The sequence below is a fragment of the Mobula birostris genome, chromosome 26 (assembly GCF_030028105.1).
Source record: "Mobula birostris isolate sMobBir1 chromosome 26, sMobBir1.hap1, whole genome shotgun sequence".
Classification (NCBI taxonomy): Eukaryota; Metazoa; Chordata; class Chondrichthyes; order Myliobatiformes; family Myliobatidae; genus Mobula; species Mobula birostris.
In genome coordinates, this window is record NC_092395.1 from 38,479,739 (window position 1) to 38,506,763 (window position 27,025).

The following is a 27,025-nucleotide window of genomic DNA, read 5'->3' on the forward strand; positions in this document are numbered from 1 at the left end:
GAAGGTTGAGTGGCTGAAGAAAGAGTGTAAGGTGAGAAGCATATATTCTCTTTAATCTATTGTATTCTTGTGAATGGTCTGATGATAATGTAATCTACACTTGATCAAATGAAATAACCAAAATGCTAACTGAAGTAACCTTAGTGATTTAACAGAGCAATGAAAATCTTTCTGGGTAGAAAGGTTGTACCATAAAATAGTGTCATGTAATTTATTGGTTTGTGTGATAGGAAACTAAAGGAGTGGCACAGTGGCTCAATTAGTAGAACTGCTGCCTCACAGCTCCAGAGACCCAAGTTCGATCCTGACCTCCAGCACCATGTATGTGGAGTTTGCACATCCTCCCTGTAACCATGTAGGTTTCCTCCTTGTGCTCCAGTTTTCTTCCACAGGCTGGAGTAGTGCATGTCCGTAGATTAATAGGTCACTGTAAATTTTGTGAGTGGTAGAATCTTTGGGGGGGGGGGGGTTGTGGAGTGGAATTGATGGAAATGGCAGTGTTGTAGGGTGATCTATGAATAGGGAGTTAGTAAGGGAATGGGATTGCTTTATGAGCTGGCATAAACTTGATGGGCTGAACAGCCTCCTCTTATGTCAAAAGGAAATATGGAAATCAATGAGCTTTAGATAATGAACCAGATGAATTAATAGAAAATGAATGGCTTTGTACTTTCACTTAAGCAGGTAATGTTGGAACGACATGAATAATATGTGGTGTTTATTACAATAGAATTAATGATTTTACTTTCTAAGTTCAGTTATTTTGAAGATAAGTTCAGTAGAAGTCTCATCAACTGTGTTTCTCCACAAACTAATTAATAATAATCAGTGACAAACTATCCTTCCTATTATTTGAATCAAGAAGTATAAATCTTGTTTCTTACTTTCCTGCAGAAGGAATAGATGGCTCTTTTATCTTCTTAAGCTGTGATTTCAGCTAGCCCGTGTCTACCCAACCGATTGCTGTCCCTGATCAGAATAGCAGCTCATGGCTATCCAGCCTCTGCTCGACAGGAAGGCAGGAACTGGGAGGCTGAGGGAACTGACCATATCTTACACCTGAATGGTAATAATCACTTGTTTAGTTGAAGTGCTTAAATGGAGAAGAGGCCATGGCAAGCTCACACAAAAGGAATCACTGAAACAGGGAAAGAGAGGTGCAATTATACACTTACCTCATTGTTTCACTTAAATCTTATTTCATTTCTTCTAGCTCTTAACAATAACGTCAGTCATTTTATACGTTAACATTTTTCCATGGAGCTTTCTCTCTTTGTGACGTGAGTCCTGGCTGTTATGTCGAAGGCCTTGGCCAATCCAGTCATAAATGAGGAATGGGAAATCTGGAAGCAGAGCTATGGGAAGAGCTACTCTAGTATAGTAAGAGATACAGGCTGATATTCTACTGAAGTACTGAGATGTTATTGCATTGTTTTTGGGGTAGTTTGGGAGTTCTGTCTATTCTACATGCCCATTGTCAGCTAATGTTCTTCAGTCGGATGTGACGAAATCCAGCTTCACCATTTGAAGAATAACATCTCCACAGCATTTTTGATATTTAACACCAAGCAATGGTGGCAATTTGCCACTTATACAATCAAATTTGTAAGACAAAAAATATAGTCATGTCAGCAAAGTAGCCAGTCCTGATAGGTCATCAAGTGATGAGTCTGGAGAGACCTGGAGATGCATCAGAGACCCCCACCATCTAACCTGCTGATGCCTAAAGGACTGGAGAGATCTCCAAATTAGCCAGTGAATGGCAAATTTGAAAATCACCAGCCATTTTTATGTGATATTTGTGCATCCACTTGCTTTTAGCTTTTTTGAAGCTATGAGAATTATGTGTTTAATATAATGTTCTTAAGGAAAGAAATAGTCATAAAGCTGAGTTCACTTCCCAGTTTATGAAGCCAGCTAATAAAGTAAGGCATTAGGTGTTATTAAGACCATAAGACCATAAGACAGAGGAGCAGAATTAGGGCATTTAGCCCATAGAATCTGCTCTGCCATTCAATCATGGCTGATCCTTTTTTCCCCCTCCTCAACCCCATTCCCCGGCCTTCTCCCCATAACCTTTGACTCCATGTCCAATCAAAAAGCTATCAATCTTTGCTTTAAATACACCCAATGACCTGGCCTCTACAGCTGTCTGTGTCAACAAATTCCACAAATTCACCACGCTCTGGCAAAGAAATTTCTCCACATCTCTGTTTTAAATGATGCCACTCTATCTTAAGGCTGTGGTCTCTTGTACTAGACTCCCTCAGCATGGGAAACATCCTTTCCACATCTACTCTATCTAGGCCTTTCAACATTCGAAAGGTTTCAATGAGATCCCCCCTGATCCTTCTATATTCTAGCGAGTATAGACCCAGAGTCATCAAACATTCCTCGTGTGACAACCATTTCATTCCTGGAATTATCCTTGTGAACCGCCTCGGACCCTCTCCAATGCCAGCGCATCTTTTCTTAGAAAAGGGGCCCAAAACTGTTCACAATACTCAAGGTGAGGCATCACCAGTGCCTTGGAAAGCCTCAGTATTATATCCCTGCTCTTGTATTCAAGCCCTCTTGAAATGAGTGCTAACATTGCATTTGCTTTCCTCACCACCGATTCAACCTGCAAGTTAACGTTTGGGGTGTTCTGCACAAGGGCTCCCAAGTCTCTTTGCGTCTCAGATTTTTGGATTTTCTCCCTGTTTAGAAAATAGTCAGCACATTTATTTCTACTACCAAAGTGCATGACCATACATCTTCCTACATTGTATTTCATTTGCCACATTTTTGTCCATTCTCCCAATCTGTCTAAATTCTTCTGCAGCCAACCTGTTTCTTCAACACTACCTGGCCCTCCACCAATTTTCATATCATCTGCAACTTGGCAACAAAGCCACCTTTTCCATCATAAAAAGAAGCGGTCCTCACACTGACTCCTGTGGAACACCAATAGTCACTGGCAGCCAACCAGTCTAGGATCTTCTTATTGTCACTCACTGCCTTCTACCCATCAGCCAATGCTCAAACCATGTTAGCAACTTTCCTGTAATACCATCGGTTCTTAATCTCCAGCCGTCTCGACTCTGTCTTGCCACTGGATCCAGATGGGAATTGGGAAGAGAGAGTGAGGCAGACGCTGCGCAACTCTCCCTCACTTAAATCCAAATCACGCGCTAGTCTTGACACCATCATAATGGTGTCAAGGTCCTCATCAACGATGATGGACAAACACAAACTTGGTAAGCAGCCTCAGGTGTGACACCTTGTCAAAGGCCTTCTGAAAATCTAAATATACAACATCCACTGCATCATCTATCCTACTTGTTATCTCCTCAAATAATTCCAACAGGTTCGCCAAGCAAGATTAACCCTTCAGGAAACCATGTTGACTTTGTCCTGTCTTGTCCTGTGTCACCAAGTACTCCATAACTTCATGCTCAACAATTGATTCCAACATCTTCCCAACCACTGAGGTCAGGCTAACTGGTCTATAATTTCCTTTCTGCTGCCTGCCTCCTTTCTTAAAGAGTAGAGTGACATTTGCAATTCTCCAGTCCTCTGGCACCATGCCAGTATCCAATGATTTTTGAAAGATCATTGCTAATGCCTCCAGAGTTTCTAACACTACCTTTTTCAGAACCCTAGGGTGCAGTTCACCTGGTCCCGGTGACTTGTGTACCCTTTTTGAGCACCTTCTCCCTTGTAATAGTAACTGCATTCACTTCTCTTCCTTCACACACAACAACATCTGGCACACTGCTAGTAGCTTCCACAGTGCAGATGATGCAAAAATACTCATCTAGTTCATCTGCCACCTCCTTGTCCCCCATTAAAATTTTTCCGATCTCAGTTTCCAGCAATCCTATATCCATTCTAATCTCTCTTTTATTTTTTACATACTTGAAAAAGCTTTTACTATCTACTTTGATATTGTTTGCTAGCTTACTTTCATATTTCATCTTTTCCCTCCTAATGATTCTTATAGTTGCTTTCTGTAGGTTTTTAAAAGCTTCCCAATCCTCTATCTTCCCGCTAATTTTTGCTTCGTTGTATGCCCTCTCTTTTGCTTTTACATTAGATTTGACCTCCCTTGTCAGCCACAGTCATACTATTTGCCATTTGAGTATTTCTTTGTAATTTTTGTAATTCATCTGTCCTGCACTTTCCTCATTTTTCCCCAGAAACTCAAGCTATTACTGCTCTGCTATATTTCTGCTTTAACACACACAAAATGCTGGAGGAAATCAGCAGGTCAGGCAGCATCTGTGGAAAGGAATAAATAGTTGATGTTTTGGGCCAAGACATTTCATCATGACTGGAAAGGAAGGGAGAAAGAAGCAAAATTAAGAAAGTAGGGAGAGGGAAATGGGTGCAATGTTGGCAAATGATATCTTCCTCACCCACCTACATTCTCCCACACCTGGCTTCACCTATCATTCCTTTCCATAGATGCTGCCTGACCTGCAGAGTTCTTCCAGCATTTTGTATGTTTTGTCTTTATATTCTTCTGGTTTAGTTTTTGTTGCTGGTACAACCTTATAATTTGAAGATAATTATTATAATTTCACCTACTATTTATATCTTTGTCTTACTGGCATTGAATATCTTGCCAATTTCTTCCTTACGAGAGTAGAAGCCAAAAATTCAAATATTTCCTTTGGTAGATTTTGCCCTTTTTTCAGAATTTTTATCCATTATTCATCTAAGAAGAAATATCATTGTTCTCTTATGTACAATTTTCTTTTGTGAATTATGAGATTATTGGACCAATATGAATGAGTTTTGCAGAAACAAATAGATCTTGCCTTTTTATACTTTGTGGAAATAATCTTGTAATAATAATTCCTTCTGGACATCCACAGAGTTGGTTCAGTTGTTCACTAACCTGAGGTTGTACGAATTGGCAAATTACACCAATGAGGTATTATTTGATGTTGGACAAGAAGAACAGGGTGAAGTTAAAGAAGTTGATGCTTTGCCCTCAAAAGTAGACTGGCGTAGTAAAAAATGGGTCACAACTGTAAGGAGTCAGGTACCTTTGCCTTTTCACAACGTTTGCTCCATTAAATTACGCAGAAAGGTTAGTTTGTCGGAGTCAGTAGGGGCTATAGAATGATTCATGTTAAATATTTTGTGTCTGAGGATTTTTAGTAGGCACAGGTGATTTACTGAAGAAGTTGTGCTTTACCCTTAAAAACAGACTGGCATTAAAACTTCTTCCTTGAGTACATTCTTGTTTGAGAAGGTACTGGCAATGAGGTGATTATAGTACAATTAGGTGAAAAGTGTTACTCCAAATTGCATTGAAGTATATTTTCATGTTAGCTACCAAATTTCAGTTTTATAACTCCATGACCTTTGGAACCTCTTAATCTCCACACTCAGATCTAACTTTGTGGTTATCTGAAGGTATTGAAGGAACTTCAGACACAATATAATCAGAGCTGATTGATGGGGAATTTTAGAGTTTTAAATCATAGAATTACCTACAGGAAAAAAACATGCTGCAGTGGTCTTGAAATATAGTAGGAGACGGATAAGATAGGAAAAGAGAGTGGAGTCGAGGGGTATAGTTATAGCGGGAATAAGGTGCTTGATTTGCAATCCAGAGGTCTGGATGAATGATGTTTGGACACGTTCAAATACCACCATCACACAAAAGGCATCTCAGGCACAGTTAAATTGCTAATAATGAATAATCTGGAATTAAAAAAGAATCTTGCCCCTGAATTGCTTGAAGTGGAAGAGACCCGTCTCCCTCAGCTGCCTGGCCTGTATATTTTTCCTGGTAGTTATCTCTTATCTTCTCACTGAAAAGGATGAGCATCTGCGATAGGGAAGGACAATAAATGGTCCCCTGCAAATGATGTTTTTTTGAACAAATAAAAGCAAATGGATTTGGAGTCTGGGTTCTCCTAGACCAGAAGGATAATGTGGATTGCACCTTTTTGCCACATTGATGATCTTGAGAAACTGCAGGAAGTCATAAGAGGAACATACTACCCACGTGTTTTCCTCTGTCACCGTCGTCACCTTACACTTTTCTTGTTCTCAAGCCCTGAGAGCGGCTTCTGAGGGCTGGAATTCTGTTTGCAACAGTTGGTATGGTGGACCAGGGCTTTTGCTTTGTCATTGTGTAATGCATTGTTTTTAAGCAACTAAAAATGAATCAATTCATAGGAAAGTGCAGGAGTATGAAATTAAATAATTAGATGAACAACCTTGGTGCTTCTTGTCCTCATGGGAGCAATTCCTACTATTCACACCATTATAATTCAATACAAGTAATAAACTTTGACAATTTCTAACTTACTTGCTTTTCCTTCAGGGCCACTGTAATTCCTGCTATGCATTTAGTGCTGTTGGTGCTCTGGAAGGACAACTGGCTAAGATAAAGCAGCAACACGTGGAACTGAGTGAACAAAGTATCACTGACTGTTCTGCAAATTATAAGAATTATGGCTGCAAGGGTGGCTTGCCATATCATGCCTTTGAATGCATACGTGATCACGGCATTCAGACTCATAAATCATACCCATACAAAGCAAAGGTGCATTCAATATCTAACTGTTTCCTCTTCATGTAATCTAACGTAGCTGACGCAACGATCTCTGGAGATGTTCCAGTTTAATGACAACATTCAACAACTTGTGTTTTCAGAAGTCAGTTAATCTTATATGAAATCATAGTCAGAAGCCACTCTAAAAGTTTGGAGTTGGGATGTCATTTATCCCCATAGTGGGTCAAGCACTTGATTATCACTTTCATTAAGTGGTTCTGTTTAAATTATAGTATCTTTCAGTGATGTTTATTCTTTCCTTAATCCTCTGCAGTCCTGCTGATGGTGATAAGAAGTTCTAGGAATTAGAAAGTGACAATGAAGGAACAGAGGTATGTTACGACACGGAGTAGAACTTATGGGTGTTGATATTCCTTCTCACCAGTAGACTTGTGCATTTGGTAGGTGTGTCAGTGTAGCTGAGGTGAGTAATTGCAGTGTATTTTGTAGGTGGGCTACACTAAATCAGTGGAGAAGTGGATGTTTAGGAGGAGGAGTTTGGGAATTTTTATGCCTGCATCCTGTGGGAATAATAGAAGTCATCAGCAAGGGTTGGACAATGAAAGAATGGAAGTTTTTGTCCAATACAATGTGAAGGATTTTTAAGTTCATTGAAATTATTATTTATCAGTTTGTTAAACATGCATTTATTTCTTTTAATTACTGAAAAATAATAAATGCTTATTCAATAGCAATAAGAGTGTCATCAGAATTAAGAAATTCAGAAAGTTTATGAACAATAAAGACAAAAAATTGGCTCAAATGGTTGCAGATGTTGGACCAATTTCTGTACTTGTTCATTGTTCACATAGTACCTGGAGGTTTTATAAGTCAGGTAAAGAACCTTGTAACCTTATATTCCTTCACTGTCATTCAGATCTCATTCCCCAATTATTCTTCAGAAGACGACTAGGAAGAAGAATGGAGAGGAAAATATTTTCAGAGTCTGGATTTGCTGTCATCATACCACTGCCTTCTCAAATTACATTCTCCCCTTGACTAACCACTTTTATTTTGCAGCCTCTCTTTCATTGATTTGAATCCTTCAATCCTTTATTGAACGGTGCCCGCTCTGACCACAAACCTTCAGCTTTCTCTTTACAAGAAGACTGTTTCTGTCTTCTTAATAAGAACATAGGAGCAGGAGAAGGCCACCAACCTCCCCAAGCATATCCCGCCATTCAGTAATGTCAAGGATGATCTATGCTGACCTCAACTATTCTGCTGTGCCAGCTTCCCGTAACTCTCAGTTCTCGATCTTTCAAATATTTGGCTATTTTAAATGTGGCAGAGAATTCCAGATATTCACTACCACCTGAGAGAGGAAATTTCTACAAATCTAAGCTTTAAATGACAGGGCAGATGGGACTAGCTTGGGCTGAATGAGTTGGGCTGAAAGGCGTTTCTCCCTGCTGTAAGATGCTCTGACTCTGTCTGCATTATCAAGCCCTTTTAGTGTCCTATATGCTAGAATAAGGTCATCGTTGTTCGAAATGATGTTGGCCCTGACTGCTAACTTTTTGTGATTCAAGCACTGAAAAATGTACCTCACTTTGAACTTCACTAATTCGCAGTCTCACTCCAGTTAGATGACAATCAGCCTTTTCATTCCTATTGAAACACATAACCTCACACTTCTCCACATTAGTGATTCTGGGACAAAAAAACACATGATTGTACTCAGAGTTCACAATCTATTTGAACAGGATTTGAGATATGACTTTGGAACCGTTGACATCAGCAATAATTCTGACTGTTTTGCAGGTATCTATGACAACGTGAACTGTGACAAAAAGCATTTTGATCATTTCGTTCTCTCGGTGGGATACGTGGATCAGAACCCAAAGAGTTTCTGGATTGTTAAAAACAGGTAAGTAACTACTGTGGGTGAACATCTGTCAAGATGGTACACTTTTAAATCCTGGATATTTTATGAGAATGATACTGGTACCAAGTGCTGGGGATTCGATTTCCCAGTGAAGGGTGAATTAAGGTACAGAGACTTCACCCGAGTTGAAATTTTGTGGATCATATCAAAATCCATCTATTTTTCCACAGTAACGTTTACAACATAAGGGAATATGTCACTTGTCCTCTTGCTGTTTAAAGCTCTCTGACAAAATCCCCGACCTACCAGGTATCTTTTCATTCACATGAACATTCCTTTACATGGAAATATCTTGCCTTGTTTTGGCTCATCATAAAGTGAAATCTAGTGCTCTGAATGCCTCTGGTCAACTTCAGTTCAATCTCTGGCCAAATGCCAGGTAATGCTTCACCCTTGAATAGACTCTGTCCTGTCTTGAGCTGACATGGGAGCTCACTGCATTATCCACTGCAGCTGAAACCTTTGTCCTGCCCTTCGAGGGGCAACAATCTTTGGCTTCTGTTGAATGGATTTTCATTGGCTTACAACTAATCTATGGACAAAAATGAAATTAAACAGAATATGCTGGAAATGCTCAACGAGTCAGGTAGCATCTGCGGAGAGAGAAATGGAGTTAACATTTCAATTCAGACTATTCTAATGAAAGGTCCTCAACATGAAGCATTAATTCAGTTCCAGTATTCTGCTGAAAACTCCTAGTATCTTCTGAATTAATTTATATTTTTAGTATCAGCTGGTGTTGCATTGAATTATCCATGTCATATTACCTTGACATCCCCAAAATTTCAATGACCTAGCCATTTTGTCAGCATTTGCAGCTAAAGTCCATCCAAGCAAATTAAAAGAAAATGCATGCTTGGCATAAATAAGCAAAAAAAAAATGTAGAGTTTTCACTTTCAATGTGGGTAGAGTAGACTCAGATATTTGCGATTTTTCTTATTTTTTTATACAGCTGGGGAACATCCTGGGGTGAAAATGGTTACCTGAGAATTATTAAAGGCAACAGCATGTGTGCTGCATATCCTGAAATCTGAAGATTTTAGACTTCAATAGCAGGAATGATTATTTTTAGAGGATAGACCATCTAGAAGTTGATTGATGTGAATAACATTGTTGTAGCCTTTCTGAAATCTCTGTGATGATGATTCATTTGACTCTAGATGCTAGTTGAACATGAATCCCTGATAATCAGCATATATAGTTATGTTACCTATTTTTCAAACCCTTGTTCATTTATTTTGTTCATGTAATAATGAATGTTTCAGTTAGCTTCTTGTGATCAATAAAGACAATTTTAATTGAATCTGATTTTTGTTGTCTACATTTGGTAAGCGAATGAGATAGCTGATGCAATAAGAGAACAAAGAAGAGTTCTAACGATTTTCATGTGAGTTGGAGGAAACCACCACCATATATCCTGGTTTACTCCAACCAACTTTTTTCTAATAAGCAGTCCCCTTCAAGACCAATCTTTTTCCCACTTCAATAGCTCCTCGGCACAAATTTTGCCCTACTTGCCAATAAATCCATCTATTCCCATCCCATCAATAACAATGAGTACTGTCTGGAGTCTTTCCCAGGTTCCCTCATCTCCCCAACTCTTGTGTTCAAAAAAGGCATCCGTTAGTCTTGCAAGACCATGGATCTGCGCCTGGAAAGTCTTCACTCTCCAGGGTGCAGGCCTGGGCAAGGTTGTATGGAAGACCAGCAGTTGCCCATGCTGCAAGTCTCCCCTCTCCACGTCACCAATGTTGTCCAAGGGAAGGGCATCAGGACCCATACAGCTTGGCACCAGTGTCGTCACAGAGCAATGTGTGATTAAGTGCCTTGCTCAAGGACACAACACGTTCCCTCAGCTGGGGCTCGAACTCACGACCTTCAGGTAGCTAGTCCATTGCCTTAACCACTTAGCCACGTGCCCACACAAAACACCAACATTAACACCTCCCCAGGCCCGTAAGCTTCTTCTCAGGAGATCCCAACTCCGGTGTTCTTCACAGCCAGCACCATCAATCCTCAGAATTCACAAATCCATGGTAAAAGGATAGATGGGAAGATTTCCAACCTAGAATGTTTCCATTGATTTGTCTAAATGATTATTTCTGTATAACTCCACGTCCATGTATATCTATGTCAATTTTTACATATTTGTTTGCAGAGTGCTCTATCAGTAGCAAACCAGATTCCTGTAAAAAATTCTCAGCACTTTGGAATGATAGAATAAAGAAACTGGGTTAAAATCACATCAAGTACCAGCTCTTTCTATTTGCTCCTCAATAATTAAATGAACACTAAATAAAGTGTGCCAGCAATTGAATAGCCATTGCAAAAGGCTTGGGTGCCTGATCATTCACATTACTGAATCAAGCATTCTTCAGAAGTAATATAATTATTTTTTCTGTCTGAAGTCCAAGAGACTAAATCATCCAACTACTTTAGCAATTGGTCTGCTGCTGGAGTAGTTGAATGCATATACTCTAGATCTAAGTAGACCCAGGAGAAACTGAGGGATGGGCATGATCATAAAAGCTAGGGAAGGCTGTCGGACTTGAGAAAGAAACCATAGAATACTGATAAGGTGAGGAGAAGATGGTGCTGCTCGGCCTATTATGGGAGATGCTTACTCAGATTAACATAAATCATAAAAAATATGGCTCAGAAACTTACTATTTGGTCCAATGTGCCCATACAGGCCAAAATGAACGAGATTCATCTCACTGCCCAGCTCCTGGGCCATAGTCCTGCTCTTCACAGCACTTGGACTCTTCATCTCATACAATGTTTTGATAGGTCTCAAAATATCACTGGTGCCATACCAAAGAGTGTTTCAGCACACCAAAAAAATACACAATCAGTTTGGAGATAACACATTTTGAATCAATTACATAGGTAGAGCTCATACGGCAGGGAAACAGGCTGATTGACTGATTGAGTCATGATTCATGGCGAACAAGATGTCCATCCAAGTGGGTCCCTCTTGCCAGCATTTGGACCACAATCTTCTAAGTCTCTCCAAGAAGGGTGAAGAAGAACTTCATCAGGCTCTTGTGTGGATTAGAGAATATTGGGTGTAAGGAGAGATTGGATAAATTTGGATTATTTTCTCCAGAGTGATGAGGACTGAGGGGAGATCTGATATATGTATGTAAAATTAAGAAACACAAAGATAATGTACAGAGTCAGTCTTTATCCTGAGGTGGAGTTGTCAAATATTAAAGGATATTGCTTTGAAAGCTGAGGGGGGAATGTTTATATGAGATTTACAAGGTAAGTTCTTACACAAAGAGTACCAGGTATCTGTAAACCATGGTAAGTGACGAAAGCAGATACAATAGCAACATTAGAAAGGTACTTAAAAAGACACATAAACAGGTAGAGAATGGACGGATACAGGCCATGTGCAGGCAGATGCGCAGTTTATATTGACATCATGGAAGGAAGGGCCTATTCCTGTGTTGTATTTTTTTTGTATTTTCTGTATAAGGTGATTACAGATGTGTCAGCTGTGTTGAATTTAACATGGCCATATGAACCAACAACACAAGTTGTGTTTTTACAATTGTTTCTAGATACGAAGCTAGTTATTATTATTGTTGGACTTCTGATATTAAACAAGTTATGATGGGACTCAAGTTGACACTGGTGCTGCATCAAAGAAAGTTCCAGCATACTAATAAACTATACGATCCAGTTCCCTGACAAAGCTCTTTGAATCAATTACATCATGAGAAATTAAATCTACGAGAGATTAGCTATATTTGTCACATGTAAGTCAAGCCATTAAAACACACAGAGAAATGATTTGTTTGCATTAAATCCAATCTATGAGGAATGTACAGGGCAGCCCGCAATGTTGCCACTCATCCAATGCCAATGTATTGTGCCTACAACTCACTAACATTTTTGGGAATGTGGGAGAAACCCAAGTGGCTACGGAGAGAAAGTACAGACTCCTTACAGGCAACAGTGGAATTGAACCCAGATTGGAGATCATTGTCACTGTAAATCAATCACTACTCTGTTGTGATGCCCATATAGCAAGGGAACAAATATGGAAGGAGAATAAATACGCTTAGCTTATTGAGCCGATTAGAATTAAGTCCAATTTTCAACAAGGAGAAGTCCAAATGTATTCTCTGGCGGGGGTCTTTATGTGCCATATAAGACACAAAGAGAATTGAATGAATGAATGATTTTGTTAGTTTACAGGGAGTGTGACTGGAAGAATTTCAAAGGGGTGTGTGTTCCAAATTTAATGTAAATTGGAAATTTTTTAATGGAAAATAACAGAAGACGGGTTTGTGAGAAACAGCGTGAGTCTACTTGAAATTACAGTATTATAACTTCGCCTGTGGGTCCAAGTACCATTATTTAACTCAGTGATAGTGGGATTGTGATTTGGCTCACTTCTCCAACCTTGGCCGCTACCAGTAGAGCAGTCCAGACACAAGAATGCGGCCAAATCACAGCTCTCGATTCATACACAAGAAAACCTATAAGCAAAATAATCAGTAATGTCCAGTTACAACCTGGTGTCACTGGAGATTTTTTTTGTTTGAAGGGTGAACATTTCAAGTCCCCTACCCTCTGAGTTACTTGCAGTATCTACCCTGAAGGCTCCAGTATTGAAGTGCTGCTGGCAGATCGCCACTGAGACATCCACTGAATGAAGAGCCCAACAAGAAGAGCTGTACTCCCTGCTGGTCTAAGTATACCCAGTGGACTTAGGGAGATGCCTGAACAGTTTGCAGTCAGTTCCAAACTTGCCTTGCGAAGTATCCTGATGTCAGCAGAATGCCCCCTTAAAATCACAAGTGTAGTAAAGAGAAAGCCTGCTATACACTCAGTTCTCTGAGAGTATCATGACGGGTTGTTATCTGGAGTTTCGAGTTCCAGTTTATATCAAGCGATTATATCTTGAACTGTGTGTCTGGTGATTGTGAATTTTGTTCAGAAGAGCTTAATACAAGTGTTTAAATTGTCATGATTTCACCTGGAAATAGCTGCAAGCTCTATTTTCTCTAAGTAAGATTGATTGTAGATCATGTCTTGGTCAAATAAAACACACAATGCAATCCTGCCTGTTCCCCTATAAATCAAAAATATGCCTGTCTCGACCTTGAACTTATTCAGCGATTCAGCCTCCAGTGCAGATTTCCAAAACTTCTTCACTCATTTAGAGAAAAATGCCCTCATCTGCATCTCTAATCTTTTTTTAAATCCAGCATGTCAGTAGAGGTTTGGATCTTCAAACACCGATCCAGATTTGCAAATTGCTAATTATTTTCTCTGAGGTTGTCATGTCATATTAGTTTCTCAATTCCTTCTGAATTACTTAATATTAATGCACGTGTGATGAATTCTGTAATCTGTATTTAATTTACCAGAGAGTTCATTTTTCTGAAAGTGTGCAAAGAACAAAATAAGGTCATTTCAATTTATGTTTCCAGGCATTATCAGGTGGAATAACATTTTAAATCCTGTCAAATTAACATCCACTGATTCAAGGGGAGTGTAAGGCCTCTGCTGCCCTGATCCTTTCAGTATTTCTGAAGAACTGGGTTCCATTTATTGCCCTGTTGCTTCAGTACATATGTGGAGTGCCTCTCTATTATTCGCCCTGATGAAAGAGACCCTTCTTGATGGATAAGAAATTTAGGTAGATAAAGAAACTACCAGTGTGTAAAGAAGAGGAAGAAATATTTAAGAGGCATTCAGACAGGTAAATAAAGAGGGAAAGGAGAGATAGAGACAATGTGTGTGCATATGAGTTTAGTTTGGCTTTTCACCATGGTCAGCAAAGAGATTGTGGGGTGAATTCCTATTTCTGTTCTATGATCTATCTTGATTTATCTCATCAATTCACTTCGAGCATTCTGATCTTGATGTCCACAGCTGTTCTTTCCTTCCCGCAGGGTCAAAATTATTGAACTCATAACAGATCTGAGAGGAATCTTTTTCAACCAGAGTATAGTGGTTTGGGAAGATGGTTCATTATCACTTTGCAAAGGGTAATTGGGGACAGACAACAAGTGCAGGCTTTGTCAGCTCCAAATCCTGAACGTGAAGTTAGGAGGGTGTTGCGATCTTTCTGTTTAACTCTCTGCAGTGGTTGAACGATGAAACAAAAAATAGTTTTACGTGGCAAAACTATTCAATGTTTGCAATCACAGAAGGGTGCCATTATGATAACTGGTAGTCAAGGATGACAGATGATGGATGGCATAGTGAGAGGAGTAGGCATTGGTTGGCCTTTGTGGGATTTTGGGATTTGTTCTCTACAACTGGGGGGGGGGGGAGGAATGGATTAGTGAGACTGATTCTACTGAGTTACTTATTGTACTTACATCAGTTATATCAAAGAAGAGTAGAGTCCAAAACCAACATACATCATGCTTTGGATTTTTTTAGTTCGACAATCAAATCATAGATTCACATCAGGACTGCTTGAGGGTTTCAACCCAAAACGTCCAACAATTCCTTTATTTCCAAGATGTTGCTCACCTAGCTGAGTTCCTCCAGCAGATTGTTCATACATAGTATAAATTTAGTTGCATAGTTTTACTTTTATAATTGGCAAGCTGTCCTACACCAGGAATCAACACGATGACCGTTAACAGTACTCTGTCTCTTACAGGTTGGATTCTCCCTGGTCAGACATGTAATAATATTCCTGATTCAGTCACATCAGGGTAAGTTAAGATTGCACAACTGCATCTTTGCTCTTGGTCTAAGGGCACGTAATAAAAACCAACATGCTGTTTAACCTCCAAGTTGCTCACCATATCTGCATATTAACTCTCAGTGACAAAACCAAGGACACTTCAGTCCCTCTGGATGCCTTTCATTATGTCAAAATTTTAAAAATTCCAGCTCTCTGATTCTTCCTATCTCTGCATTTACTGTAGTGTATTTAAGGCTGTCAATTTTCATCCAGATTGGTAAGTAGAAGGCGGGAGGAGAAGATGGCAGCGCGAATGCATGTGCGCAGCCCTCCAGTGAAAAATGATATCATGTCTGTTAAATAGGGGCCGTGGACAATTCTGATTTGATGGAGAATGGACGTGAAAGCACAGAGGAACATCTGGAGAAATTTCTGAAATGCCCGTTCGCTGCTGTCGTTACTGTGTGGTCGGGAATCTTTCGGAGGGTAGGCCTTAAAGTCCCCGGCCTTGCCTGCTTTTGGCGACCGAGAAGGAGGTCAAATCGTTCGGACAGAGATGGCGCTCAGTACTGGTGTCAGAGAGCTGATCAGAGCTCAAAGTTTTTGGATGTCTCAGTGCCGGATTGTGGTCGGCATGGCAGGGACAGTTTTTCTTCCTTCTCCCGTCTGCGTGAGATGTGGGACATTTGAGAAACTTTGAACTTTACCGTGCTCACGGACTTCTTCATGGACACCCTAGAAGGGCCTTCCTGAAGATAAATCCAAGGAAGGCGACGGGCCCAGATGGCGTCCCGGGACTGGTTCTCTGGGCCTGTGCAAGCGAGCTAGCTGGAGTGTTTGCTGACATCTTCAACTGCTCCTTGCTTCAGTCTAAGATCCCCTCATGTTTTAAGAAGGCAACGATAATCCCAGTGCTGAAGAAGAGCAAGGTGTCATGCCTGAATGACTATCGACCTGTGGCTCTGACATCAATTGCTATGAAGTGCTTCGAGAGATTGGTTATGGCACACATCAACCACAGCCTACCGGTCAACCTCGACTCTTTGCAATTCGCCTACCGGAGCAACAGGTCAATGGCAGATGCCATCTCTCTGGCCCTACATTCCTCCTTAGAACACCAGGAGAATAAAGATGCATATGTAAGGCTCCTTTTCATTGACTACAGCTCTGCCTTTAATACCATCATTCCAAATAAACCGATTCCTAAGCTCCAGAACCTGGTCCTTAGCACTCAGACCTGCAGCTGGATCTTCAGCTTCCTCACAGACAAGACCCGGGCTGTAAAAATAGGGGACAAGCTCTCCTCTACAATTACTCTGAGCACCGGTGCCCCACAAGGCTTGTGTACTCAGCCCCCTGCTGTACTCACTGTACACCCATGATTGTGTAGCCAAGTTTCCATCAAACTCAATATATAAATTTGCTGATGACAGAACAATTGTAGGCTGTATCTCGGGTAATGATGAGTTTGAGTACAGAGAGGAAATTAAGAACCTGGTGGCATGGTGCGAAGACAATAACCTATCCCTCAATGTCAGCAAGACGAAGGAATTGGTTGTTGACTTCAGAGGGAGTAGTGGACCGCATGACCCAATTTACATCGGTGGTGCGCAAGTTCAACGGTTCAAAAGCTGTAAGTTCCTCATGGTCAATATCACAAATGACCTGACTTGGTCCAACCAAGCAGAGTCTACTGCCAAGAAGGCCCACCAGCGCCTTTACTTCATGAGAAAACTGAAGAAATTTGGCCTGTCCCCTAAAACCCTCACTTATTTTTATAGATGCACTGTAGAAAGCATTCTTCTAGGGTGCATCACAACCTGGTATGGAAGTTGTCCTGTCCAAGACCGAAAGAAGCTGCAGGAGATCGTGAACATGGTGCAGCACATGACACAAACCAATCTTCCGTCCATGTACTCACTTTACACCGCACGCTGTCGGAGCAGTGCTGCCAGGATAATCAAGGACATGACCCACCCAGCCAACAGACTTTTTGTCTCTCTTCCCTCCGGGAGAAGGTTCAGGAGCTTGAAGACTCGTACGGCCAGATTTGGAAACAGCTTCTTTCCAACTGTGATAAGACTGCTGAATGGATCCTGACCCAGATCTGGGCCGTACCCTCCAAATATCCGGACCTGCCTCTCGGGTTTTTTTGCACTACCTTACTTCCCATTTTTATATTTTCTATTTATGATTTATAATTTAAATTTTTAGTATTTACTAATTTTAACTATTTTTAATGTTTAATATTTGTAATCCAGGGAGTGTGAAGCGCGGAATCAAATATCGCTGTGATGATTGTACGTTCTAGTACCAATGGTTTGGCGACAATAAAGTATAAGGTATCAAGTTATGGTATTGTACATTGTTGTAACTACATGTTATAATTATGTGGTTTTGTCAGTTTTTTCAGTCTTGGTCTGTCCTGTGTTTTGTGATATCACACCGGAGGAAATAATGTATCATTTCTTAATGCATGCATTACTAAATGACAATAAAAGAGGACTACATGTCTTCATAATCTAAGTAGAGTTTATGAATTTTGTGATACTTCTATTTAACTATCTTCCAGGGTTTAGATGAGGCCACAAAAGGTAGAATGGGTGCACACTGAGAAATTCCTGTTGAGACACTGCTGGGCTGTGAGTGGTTTAACTCGATGCTTGCAGATCCTGGAAGGTATTATAAAGATAGTAATCAGACCAGACTCTATGCAGATGTGGAAAAATGTGTGCTTAGAATGTAAATGAAAGAAAGGTCAATAACTAAGTAAATTAAAATTTGAAGCTTTAACTTTTGGCAAGAGAACTTAAGCTCTGTACTGCAAAAGCTTGCAAGAGCAAAGGCACAGTTCCGAATGAGATTGGAGTTAGAATCGGAAGCACGTCACCTCCGGCAGGGTTTGCAGTTCATTAAAGTGAAACCTACCATCATGAGTGGCAGAGGTGCTTCACTTCCAGATGCACTCAATGTCTTTTATTCATGGTTTGAAAGGGAGAATAAAACTACAGCTATAAGGATCCCTGCAGCATACAGTGGCCACGTGATCTTTGTCCTGGAGGCTGATGTCAGGCTCTTTTTCAAGAGAGTGAACTCCCGTAAGCCAACAGTCCCTGAAGGAGTACCTGGTAGGGCTGTGAAAACCTGTGCCAACCAACTGGCAGGTGTGTTCAAAGACATTATCAGTCTCTCATTGCCCACAGTCGGGGGTTCCCACCTGCTTTGAAAGGACAACGATCATACCAGTGTGCAAGAAGATCAGAGTGAGCTGCCTAAATGACTATTGAACAGTAGCATTCACATTGGCGGTGATGAAGTGCCTTGACGGGCTGGTTATGGCTAGAATAGACTCCTGCCTAAGGAAGGACCTGGACTTGGACCTATTGCAAATTGCCCGTCACCACAATAGGTCTGCAGTGAATTTGATCTCATTGGCCTTTCATGTGACCTTAGATCATCTGGAAAATAGTAATACTTACATTAAGCTGCTGTTTATTGACTACAACTCAGTGTTTAACACAATTATTCCTACAGTTCTGATAAAAAAAAGTTCCAAAACATGAGCCTCTGTACCTCCTTCTGCAACTGGATCCTCAACTTTCTCACCAGAAGACCACAGTCTGTGTGGATTGGAAATAACATCTCCGCCTCACTGACAATTAACACTGGTGCATCACAGGGATGTGTGTTTAGCCTATTGCTCTACCCTCTCTACACCTTTGAATGTGTGGCTAGGCAGAGCTCAAATGTTTCTATAAGATTAGTAATGACACAACTATTGTTGGCAGAATTTCAGAAGGTGATGAGATGGCATAAAAGAGTGAGATAGATCAGCTAGTTGAGTGGTAATGTAGCTGCTTTTTTTCAAAGTCATTAAGACCAAAGAACTAATTTTGAACTTCAGAAAGGGAAGACAAGGGAACATACACTAGTCCTTATTGAAGGATCACGAGTGTAACTGGTATGGTGTGGGGAGGGAGGGGGGACTACTTCACAGGATCAAAACAAGCTGCAGAAATTTGTAAAATTAGCCAGCTCCATCATGAGCACTAGCCTCTATAGTATTCAGGATGTCTTCAAGGAGCGATGCCTCAAAAAGGTGGCATCCATCGTTGAGAACCCCCATTACCCAGGATGTGTCTTGTTCTCATTGCTACCATCAGGAAGAAGGTACAGGAGCCCAAAGGCACACATTCACTGATTCAGGGACAGCGTCTTCCCCTTGCCATCCGATTTCTGAACCCATGAACACTACCTCACTACTTAAATTTTATTTCTATTTTTCTCTACTTATTGAATTTACCCATTTTATATACTTACTCTAATTCACTGTTTTTTCTTTATTGTTATGTATTGCATTGTACAGCTGCTGTAAAGACAACAAATTTCATGCCATGTGCCGGTGATATTAAACCTGATTTCAATTCTGATGTGCTTTATTCTGCAAATTTTCTCTGCATAAACAAAATATTGAATCATTGAAATCTAGTATTATTATAATTGAGACTAATGGTGACTATAATGTTGAAATGAAAGTAGAAATAAATAAACTGTTTCGTTAATCTTATGGCTTTCCTAATAGTCATCCCCTAACGTGGATCAATGCTGCCACTTTGAGCATTTCTCAGGCAGAACATGCAGATGTGTGAAAAAAAAGAAAAAGAACCGTTACTGTTGTGAGAGAATAACATGGGCATTCAGCAGGACCGGTGTGTCCTTGAAATGTAACATGCAGGAACAGCAAGCAGTTTGGAAGGCGAGAGATGTGTTGTCCATTATTGCAAGGTGATTTGACTTCAAGAGGAATTGTGTTCTTTAGTTATATGGGATCCTGTTAAGATTATATTGGGAATATTGTGCACAGACCTGCTTTTTCTGTCATCACGGACTGCTGCGTCGACTGCTCATTCTCCTCCATGGATTCTTCTACTTGCTGAGTTCCTCCAGCATTTTGTTTGTGTTGCTCTAGATTTCCAGCATTGGCAGAACCTCTTGATTGCTATCACATTAAACCAGTTTTTATCTCTCCAAAGACACTGTTTAATCTGCAGATCTGCTAAATTCTCCTTTTGACTGCATCTCTGACCTGCCTTTCACAGCTTTATGTCTCACACTAACTTCCCTCACTCCTGACACAATGTGCAGACTGGCCGAATAGGGACAGCCTATTCTGGATCTGGTACTAGACAGTGAACCAGGTCAAGTGACAGATATCTCAGTGGGTGAGCAGGTGAGCATTTTGGCAACAGTGACCATAGCCCAGACTTCTACCATAGCCTTGGACTATGGCTATGGGATAGGAGCAGAATGTGTGGGTAATTATTTAATTGGGAGAGGGCAAATTAGGATGCTATTAGTCAGGAACTAGGGAGGGTAAATTTGGGTACAGATGTACTCAGGAAAATGCACAATGGAAATGCGGAGGTTCTTTAAGGAGAACTTTGATGAGGTTTGGTGGGTAAGTTTGTCCCACTGAGGCAGCAAAAGGAAACATAGTCAACAGGAGTTGTGGAATAATTAGTCAGGAGGAAAAGAGAAGCATACTTAAAGTATGAAGCAAGGATCAGATAGGCCTCTTGAGATTTATAAGATGGCCAGTAAAGAGATTAAGAATGGACTTAGGAGAGCTAGAAGGGGACATGAGAAGGCTTTGGTGAGTAGGATTAAGAAAAATCCAAAGGCGTTCTACACATATTTGGAGAGCAGGAGATGGCTACAATGAGAGTAGGACCTATCAGAGTTAAAAGAGGAAACACGTGCCTGGAGATGAAGGAGGTAGGGGAGACCTTTAATGAGTACTTTATTTCAACATTCATTAGTGAGAGGGACCTTGATGAATGTGAGGACAGGCTGATATACTGGAAGATGTCAACTGTAAGAAAGAGGATGTGCTGGTACTTTTGAAAAACATTATAAGTAAGTAAGAAAGAGAGAATCTGCCAATGCTGGAAATCCAAGAAACACATGTAAAATACTGGAGGAACTCAGCAGGCCAGGTAGCACCTATGGAAAAAAGTGAACAGTCCATGTTTTGGGCTGAGACCCTTCATCAGAACATCAGGATAAATAAGTCCCGGGGCTGGATGGTATATACCGCAGGGTTACTATGGGAAGCAAGGTAAGAGATTGCTGTGTCTTTGGTGAATAACTTTGTGTCCTCACTGGTCACAGGAGGAGTACCACAAATGTTATTCCTTTATTCGAGAAAGGTAACAGGGATAAACCTGGGAATTATAGACCAGTAATTTCTACATCAGTAGTGGACAAACTATTGGACAGAAATTTTAGAGACAAGATTTCCGAGCACTTGGAGAAGCATAATCCGATTAGGGATGATCAGCATGGCTTTGTAAGGGGTAGATTGTGCATCATAAGACTGATTGAATTCTTTGAGGAAGTGACAAAACAAATCAAAGGAGGTAGAACAGTAGATGTGATGTATCTGCTTTTTAGTCAGGTGTTTGACAAGCTTCTCCATGGCATGTTCATCCAGAAAGTCAGGATCCAAGGAAACCTGTCTGTGTGGGACATCTGTAACCAGAATGGCAGAACACCTGGGCTTTGTTCATTGCTGGAAGGTTCCAGAGTTGGAGTTTCATCCAGGCAGGAGGCATAAGGTCAGATGATCCTCTGGGTATGTGCTTCGGTGAGACTGAAGTCTGAGGCCTAACGTTCAGGGTTCCATCATCAGTAAGTCCAGATTTCGAGGCCTAGCGTTTGGTGATGTAGGTCCTGGGTTCGATACCAAGTATCAATCAGAAGCCCTGAGGTCAAGGACTGTTGGTGAATTTCTGCCAATCCACTGGAGAACTCGAAGCCCTATTGTTTGTGAGTCCAAGTCTGCTGAAGGCTAGAGACTGAAGATAGTTTATTCTGGGGTTGGAGGACTGGTTATTAATGCAAATGATGTATTTCACTGCATGTATGGTTTGATATACACATAACGTCAATTTGAATCTTGAATCCTAGGGGTTGGTGACTTGGTGTTCTGCAGAGATCAGCTCTGAGAACCTTGATCTTTGTGATTTTTACAAATCATTTGGATAAGGAAGTGGAAGGGTGTGTTAGCCATTTTGCAGATGTTACAAAGGTTTGTAGTGTTGTGGATAGTGTAGAGGGTTGCTGCAGGTTACAATGAGATATTGATGGGATGCAGGGCTGGGCTGAGAAGGGGTAGACGCAGTTCAATCCAGAGCAGTGTGAAGTAATACACTTTAGAAGGTCAAACTTCAGGCAGAGTTCAGGGTTAATGGCAGGATTCTTAGCAGTGTGGAGGAACAGAGGGATCTTGGTGTCCAAATCCACAGATCCCTCAAGGCTGTTGTGTAAGTTGACAGGGTAGCGAGGTGTATGTTGTCCTAGCTTTCATTAGTTGGAGGATTGAGCTCAAGAGTTATGGGTTAATTTTGCAGCTGTATGAAAATCTGGTTAGGTTACACTCGCAATCTAATGTTGAGTCTGGCTGCCTTAGAAAGGGTGCGGAGGACATTTACCATGATGCTGCCTGATCAGAGATCATGTCTTCTGAGGATAGGTTGCACGAGCTGGGTCTTTTCTCTTGGGAGCAGAGGAGGGTGGCAGGTAACTTAATAGAGGTGCACAAGCTTAGAAGAGGCATAGACAACTAGGGACTTTTTTCCTAGGAAGGAAAAGGCTATTTTAAGGGCAATAATTTTAAGATAACTGGAGAAAAGTATAGGAGGAATATCAGACTTAGGGTTTTTACACAAAGAGTGGTATGTGCATGGATGATGGTAGAAGTAGATACATTAGGAGCATTTAAGAGACTCTTAGATAGGCACATGGATGAAAGGAAAATAGAGGGCTATGTGGGAGGGCAGAGTAGTTTGATCTCAGAGTAGGTTAAAAGGTTGACACAACATCCTGGGCTGAAGGACCTTTACTATGCTGCACTGTTGTATGTTACCCTATCAACTCGACGGTTTCATAAACAGCATAACACTTTGGTAACCTCGCCGCAATTTTCAGAGATATTCTTTGTCCTGTTCATCTCACCCTCTCGCTTTATGCCACTTAAAACTAACGTATTTTTTCACAAGAAGGATTTCCAACCTGAAATGTAAATCTGTTTTCCTTTCCTGAAGTGTTTAAAAATTGTACAAATTGGTTTGTTATTGTCAGATATACCAAGGTACAATGAAAACATTTTTTCATATATTCCATACAGATCATTTCATCACATCAGTTCACTAAGATAAAATAAGGGAAAAACAAGAACAGAATTCAGAATAAAGTGACATTGTTTAAAAGAAAATGAAGTGCAGGCAGAAATAAGGTGCAATGCCGTAATGAATTAGATTGTAAGGCCAAGTCCATCATTTTATACAGTAGTCTTATTTACAGTGGTATAGAAGCTGTCCCCGAGCTTGGTGTACACTTACAAGCTTCTGTATTTTCTGCCTAGAGGACGTGGAGTTACACAAAGTTTAACATTTGGAGGAATAAGCAAAGACATTCTTAGTTAGAAATTCTTATGTTCATGCTTTCCCTATGGATTTGTAGTTGGAGAGGAATGATGGTGGTAATTGTGAATAGATCAGAATTGGGGATGGAGATCTGGGAAATCTTCATAAGGGTGAAGTTAAGCAGAAAATACTGCAAATACTCAGTAGGTTAGGCAGCATCTACAGAGAGGGAAACAGATTTAATTCTTTAACTCAGGCCATTCTAATGGAAGGTCATCAATAAGAAGCAATAACTCTATTTCCCTTTCTACAGATGCTGCCTGGCCAACTGAATACTCCCAGCATCTTGTGTACTATTTTATATTTTCAGTTTCATACTCCAGGTGTAAGTAAGAGTATTGGCAACTCCTTGCCGTAGAAGTCTAAAATCTTCAGATTCCAGTATACACAACATGATAGTTAATTCCATTCATGTTTTTGCCCTTAATAAGAGAAAAGGATATTCATAAATACCTGAGCCCAGTGTACTCACATTCAAAGTAAAGACCATATATATTTTTTCAAGTTTGTTCCTGCAACACATGCAGTTGTTTAATTTTGCTTGATAGACCTTGCATGGCTAAATTTTGAGATGACAGTGGATATAGTATTGGATAATCCTGGTATTGCAAGGAATTATCAATATTATATATCCATAGAATTATCCTGGAAGTATCTGAGTGGACTGGATGTAGGCATTTATGAATGTTCTCTCTTTTGTTTAGCAAGGGAACATCCTGGGATGAAAAGCAAGTGATGAGAAACAAGAACGTACATAAGTGGAATTAGAATCAGAATCAGAATCAGGTTTATTATCACCGGCATGTGTCATGATATTTGTTAACTTAGCAGCAGCAGTTCAATGCTATACATAATATAGACGAAGAATGAATGAATTCATGAATAAATAAACAAATAAAAATGATATTAAATAAACAAGCAAATCAATTCCAGTATACGTATATTGAATAGATTAAAAATCATACAAAAAACAGAAATAATATATTAAAAAAGTGAGGTAGTGTTCCTGAGTTCAATGTCCATGTAGGAATCGGATGGCAGAGTGGAAGAAGCTGTTCCTGAATCACTGAGTGTTTGCTTCAGGCTTCTGTATCTTCTACCTGATGGCAACAGTGAGAAAAGGGCATGCCCTGGGTGCTGGAGGTCCTTAATAATGGACGCTGCCTTTCCAAGACACTGCTCCTTGAAGATGTCCTGGGTACTTTTGTAGGCTAGTACCCAAGATGGAACCAACTAAATTTACCACCCTCTGCAGCTTCTTTCGGTCCTGAGCAGTAAACCACCCCCCGCCCCCCGCCATACCAGACAGTGATGCAGCCTGTCAGAATGCCCTCCATGGTACATCTATAGAAGTTTTTGAGTGTATTTGTTGACATACCAAATCTCTTCAAACTCCCAATAAAGTATAGCCACTGTCTTGCCTTCTTTATAGTTGCATCGATATGTTGGAACCAGGTTAGTGTTACATAACCGGCAACAATGAATATCAATCGAGACAGGTTATATAAAAACAACCAAACATTTATTAAACACGGATAAAAAATAAAAAACAAACGAAAACCTTAAACGGAAGTTAATCGCTATGTGGCCGTTCAACAAATCATCACTCGGCACTGGTTTTTAAAGCTTTAAATGCGAAAACAGTTCTTAAAGCGGTAAAATCACATACAGTTCTTAAAATGGTAAATTCTAAAGTCTAACAGATTTATACGTTCAATTGGGAGAGACTTCTCTGGAGAAGGATTTCTTCATAGACGTAACTTTCCTGCTGGTCCTGTCCAAAGGATTCATGATGAAGGAAATAAAAGCTTAAAACAACTGACCTTAGTTTCTAGAGAGCAAATCCCGCATGAACTTCCTAGCTCTTTTGGCAAGAGTTATCTTCGATGCAGGTCGCTACTTCTTCAACGAAGACTCAATAAGGTCGATCCTTTATTAAACTGCCGAACATTCCCGACTTATTTTAATCCTTCATATCCTGTACTTCGATGAAGTCTTCACTCTCCAATACTGCTGGGAAAAGGTACATCAACACATCTAGCAAAATTTGCCAGTCCAGCACGATTGTACCTTGCAACAGACTGTACACTCCATTTTAAAAATGAAACTGTGTCATAAAAACAAATACGCAACAGAAACAGAGACACACTAATGTTCTAGCTGGAAAACTAAAAACTAAAAACTAACTGTGTCATCTGAGGTCTTCCCTTATATACCCGTGGTGAACATGTCCTCACGTGACCTCACATCGGCAGGAAAATTACATCAGGTGACCTCCAAAAGACCATTACATGATTCTCACAAGAAAGTCACAAGATCTCCTTGAGGTATGTAACATTAGGTCCTCAGAGATCTTGATATCCAGGAACCTGAAACTGCTGACCCTCTTCACTTCCCACCCCTCTATGAGGATTGTTATGTGTTCCTTCATCTTACCCTTCTTGAAGTCCACAATCAGCTCTGTTATGTTACTGACTTTGAGTGCAAGGTTGTTGCTGTGAGAGCACTGCACTAGTTGGCATACCTCACTCCTGTACACCCTCTTGTCTCCATCTGAGATGGTCATTTACAGTAGGAAAAAAAGAATAGTTAAATGGTTTTATTTTAAGTAGGAGCATACTAGTGGTTTAAGTGGAGGAAACTAACAGTACATTCCTCAATTGTTAAATAGCTTTTTATTGAAGAGACCTATTTGGTAATTTTGGAACAGCTTTCAAAGTGTCCGGAAACACTTTGTTCCAACTGACTTTCACTACTTGGTCAAAATCAAAAATAAGAAGAACGTAGATGCAAAAATTTGAGATGAAAACAGAAAACTAATGCTGTACAGACTGACTAGGGAAGGCAGCAAGTGAGGAAAGGGGAACTATCAAATGCTGCTTGATCTACTGAGATTTTCTAGCATTGACTGCTTTATCTCACGATTATTCTGCATTATGACTATTTGTTAATACTAGTTTTCATAAGTAGGAATGGATGGATTTTTTTTAAAGCACGGTCGCCCTACTGTTAATGATGGTGCTTGCTGTTAAACTCCTATATTAAGACCCATCAAGAGTGAAAATACTGCTGCTGATTTCCATGACTAATGGTGTTGGAAACCATTATTTTTAAAATACTTTTTGTAAGATAAATGAATGTAAGACTAAAGTTGTAGTTTAATAATTTGTACCTTTACTAAAGTTGTATTTTAATCATTTGTGCCTTTTAACAAACGCATGTATTTTTCATAGTATGTGGTGGTTCATTGCCATATACTGGCGGAAACTGGTATAGCAGCTAAACTAACGGTTTATCACCTTTCTCATTTTTCATTGGCCAACTATCAGCACATTACCCACATGAAATAATTGTGCAACCAGTGATAGTTTTAGTTTAGATAAAGAGTTCCTCGTATCTTGATTATAAAGGTGATGGATTTTTCAGA

The 27,025-nt window shown here is 40.2% G+C and overlaps 1 long non-coding RNA gene across 2 annotated transcripts in view; it reads left to right on the forward strand.

Moving 5' to 3' along the window:
* LOC140187978 (uncharacterized) overlaps positions 1–27,025 on the forward strand; it is a 66,703-nt gene that overhangs the window by 33,960 nt on the left and 5,718 nt on the right. For both annotated transcript variants that reach the window (XR_011883194.1, XR_011883195.1), the window contains exons 2-3: positions 8,324–8,429; positions 15,086–15,140. This is a non-coding gene — a long non-coding RNA (uncharacterized lncRNA). The remainder of the gene's footprint in view (positions 1–8,323; positions 8,430–15,085; positions 15,141–27,025) is intronic.